Source organism: Tachyglossus aculeatus, chromosome 16 (genome assembly GCF_015852505.1).
Source record: "Tachyglossus aculeatus isolate mTacAcu1 chromosome 16, mTacAcu1.pri, whole genome shotgun sequence".
Lineage (NCBI taxonomy): Eukaryota > Metazoa > Chordata > Mammalia > Monotremata > Tachyglossidae > Tachyglossus > Tachyglossus aculeatus.
In genome coordinates, this window is record NC_052081.1 from 24,303,380 (window position 1) to 24,307,198 (window position 3,819).

The 3,819-nt window shown below is 44.7% G+C and overlaps 1 pseudogene; it reads right to left on the bottom strand.

The window, feature by feature from the left end:
* Nucleotides 1-225: 225 nt before the first annotated feature.
* On the bottom strand, nt 226-1,679 carry LOC119938701 (annotated as a pseudogene).
* Nucleotides 1,680-3,819: the final 2,140 nt, after the last annotated feature.

Consider the following 3,819-nt stretch of genomic DNA (forward strand, 5'->3'; position numbering starts at 1 on the left):
GGGCAAGTCACTTCACTTCTCTGGGCCTCAGTTCCTTCATCTGTAAAATGGGGATTAATTCCTACATCATCATCATCATCAAAGGTATTTATTGAGTGTTTCTGTGTGCAGAACACTATACTAAGTGCTTGCTTTTAGTACAATAGAAGCAGGGTAGAAATGTGATTAGGTACAAGTAATTAATGTAATGTAATGCTCCTTAGGTACAAGTAAATATTGTAGCGGTTATACAATTCCATTTTTGCCAGCCCGAAGCTATGAAAGGTCCATTCTCAATTTCTTCATCTGTATTGCAATATCAGACAAGTAGTCACAGTACTGGTAGTCATAGTTTTGGTCCTTCGCCAGGTCTCCATACTTATACTCCGGGTTGCCTGGCTAATGCAGCACAGAAATCCATGTATTGATTCATTGTGTGGTACATTCATTCTTTTAGATCCTTCTCTTCCAGCATTTCTTAATAATGGGGACCCCTAGTGTATCATTGTACCTGTAATACCCTCCTGAGGTATATTTTTGGATTCCTTTTATCACCTCTTGATGCATAATCTTAAACTTATGCCCTGGAAAGAGAAGGATAGTCATGACAGCAGCTTAAGACTGACTGTGAATCACTGCTCCGGCTCCTCTTACAGTATAAAGCATTCATAAAGAGAGGAGTCCATTGACTTCTCCTTAGATTCTTGTATAATAGAGAGTCACTGTTACCCTACGCATTGATATCACCGACAAACATATTTTCAGGCTGAATTCATTCTTCCTGCACTCCTGATGCAGGAATGTAGATACCAATGCCGTGCTTCGGGCTAATTCCTCCTCCAGTCCCAGTGACCCAGCCCAAGAGATGCAACTGCCTGCAGAGTTCTGGAATCAGATTTCTTGGATGCTCTTTGTCCTTTGTGAAGCCATCATGCAGACGTGACTCAAGGGAGCGGCCTGCTGAGCGGACCTCCTCTTCCCGCCTCCCTCGCAGCTGAGGTGGGGAGGGCCGGGGCGGCCGTGCTGGCCATCAGGTGGTCCTGAAGAAGGACACGGGTCATCAGTCAGTACGGGCTGTGAGGAACGACTCCTTCCTGTTTAGACTGTGAGCCCTATGTGGGAGAGGGTCCCCGATCCACCTTGAATATCTTGTATCTACCCCAGTGCTTAACAAGCACCATTTATATTATTATAAGGTGGGCCCCAAAGCTCAGAAGAAACCAGCCTTGAAAGACTACCAGAAATCGACTGTGAGGAAAGCTCTGATGAGAGAGAGGGAGGGAGACAAAGAGAGGGAGATAGAGAGAAGGAGAGAGACAGAGGGATGAAGAAAGAGACAGATCCTTTTCAAGAGGGATTGGAGGCAGCTTTCCATTTTTATTGGCTAAGGAGTCTTTAAAATACAGAAGACTGAGCAGGAAGTGCCCCAGGTTTTTCTTTTTTGCCAGCGGCTGCTGCTCTGGCAACCGGCCAAGCCCCCGAAGGTACCCCCCCCCCAAGCCCCAAGACGGGCAGCTTCAGCTTAAGGAGCTTAACGCTCCAGTTTGTAAACTGACAAACGGAAGGGTAATAAAGAGTGAATGAAATAGTGGGAGAGAGTGCAGAGCTGTTGTTCTAATTAAAGCTGGTTGGCCTCACGTCTTCCCCTGAGTTTCCTCTTCTGACCTTACCGCCTTTATGATGAGGCGGGAGAGTGCCATTCCTTATGTGGGGAATGTATTTCCAGAGTAGATCTGTTTAATGCTTTTTGAAAACGAATCTTTTTTTATGGTATTTGTTAAGTGCTTATTATGTTCCGGGCACTGTACTAATCCCAGGGGTAGATACAAGAAAATCGGGTTGGATGCAGTCCCTGTCCCACATGGGGCTCTCAGTCAAAGTGGAAGGGAGTATTAATCCATCAATCAATGGTATTTATTGAGTGCTAACTATGGGCAGAACACTGTCCTAAGCACTTGGGGGAGTACAACAGAATTAGGAGATACGTGGCCTCCCCATAACGAGTTTACAGTCTAGAGGGTGAGACAGACATTAATGTAAACAAATAAATAAAGTGACAATGTATAATTTAAAGTACACAAATACTATGGAGTTGTGAGTGGGGAGAAAATCAAATGTTTAAAGGTCACAGATGCGAGCATCTAGACAATGCAGAAGGGAGAGCGAGCTGGGGAAAAGAGAGCTTAATTGGAGAAGACCTCTTGGAGAAGATGTGACTTTAATGATACTTTGAAGATGGAGAGAGTGTTGGCATGGCATATATGGAGGGGGAGGGAGTTCTAGTCTAGGAGGAGGATATGGTAAAGGGGTCGGTGGTGATATAGATGGAAGGATTAGGATTAGAGTAGGATTTAATCCCCATTTTACAAATGAGATAACTGAGGTACATGGAAGTTAAGTGACTTGCCTAAAATCACACAGTAGACAGGTACCAGAGCTGGGATTAGAACCCAGGTCCTCTGACGCCCAGGCCAGTGCTCCTTCCACTGAGCCATTTGGTTCAGTTATCAATCTGAATTTCCTACTCAGCAGGCCCACACACTGAAAATGTGAAAGTTTACTTAGTTGAAGAGAACAAAAGAAATCCCGCTATTAGTAAACAAGTCACAGGCCTGAAAGAAGGAAAAACTTCCCCTGAAACACCTCCCAATCCCACCTTCCTTTCCCCCCCAGGATTATTGAAATATTCTGGGAGAAGCCTGGCTCCTCTGCCAAAAATGGGAATGCTCCCCTTCCTGTGGGAATGGGGCCACATTCTCCGGAGTGCAGAGAAAAGGGGAGTCAGTCTGGGAGGAGACCTTCTCTGTCTACTCTCCAGGGAACCACCAGAAGAAGAATTTCACATGGTAAAATATTTCTCTCTACCTAAGCTATTCTTGGAGCTAAAATGAAGCTGGGTGAAATTAATTTGGTCATCATCTTGATCTGGGGGTATATTATAGATCAAACCCTCAAGGTCAAAATTAATTATTCAATCAATCAATCAATCAGTGGTATTTATCGAGCCCTTTCTGCATGCAGAGCACTATACTGGATAGTTTTTCTAAAACATTGCTCAATCCAGCCCAAATTTCCCCACCCCTCAAGAACCTCCAGTGGTTCCCAATCTACTCCCGCATCAAACAGAAACTCCTTACCATCAGCTTTAAAGCATTTAATCATTTTGCCCCCTCTGATCGTACCTCAGTGATTTTCTGTTACGATCCAATAAGCCCACTTTGCTCCTCTAATGATAACCTATGTGCTGTACCTCGACCGCATCTCTCTCGCCGCCAGCCTCTTGGCCGTTTCCTGCCTCTGTCCTGGAACTCCTTCCCACTTCATATCCGACAGACAGTAACTCCCCCCACATTCAAAGCCTTATTAAAATCACATGCCCCTAAGAGGCCTTCTCTGACTAAGCCCTCATATGTCTTACCACCTCTCCCTCTGCATCACCATTGCACTTGGATTTGTTCTCTTTATTCACCCCACCCTCAGGCCCACAGCACTTATGTACATATCGGTAGTTTATTTTAGTGTCCGTCTCCCCCCCTAGACAGTAAGCTCTTTGTGGGCAGGGAACGTGTCTACCAATTTTATTATATTGCACTCTCCCAAGCACTGAGTGCAGTGCTCTACAGACAGTAAATCTACCTTTTATTGATTTATTGATTAATCAATTATCATACATCAGAGTTGGTAGACTCATTCCCAAACCCTCAAGGAGCTTTCAGCCTACAGTGGGAGACAGCCATTTAAATAAATTACAGATATAGGGGCATATGTGCTGAGGGACTAAGGGTGGGGTGAATATTCAGTTCTTAAAGGCTATGAGAAGTAGCATGAGCTAGTAGAAAG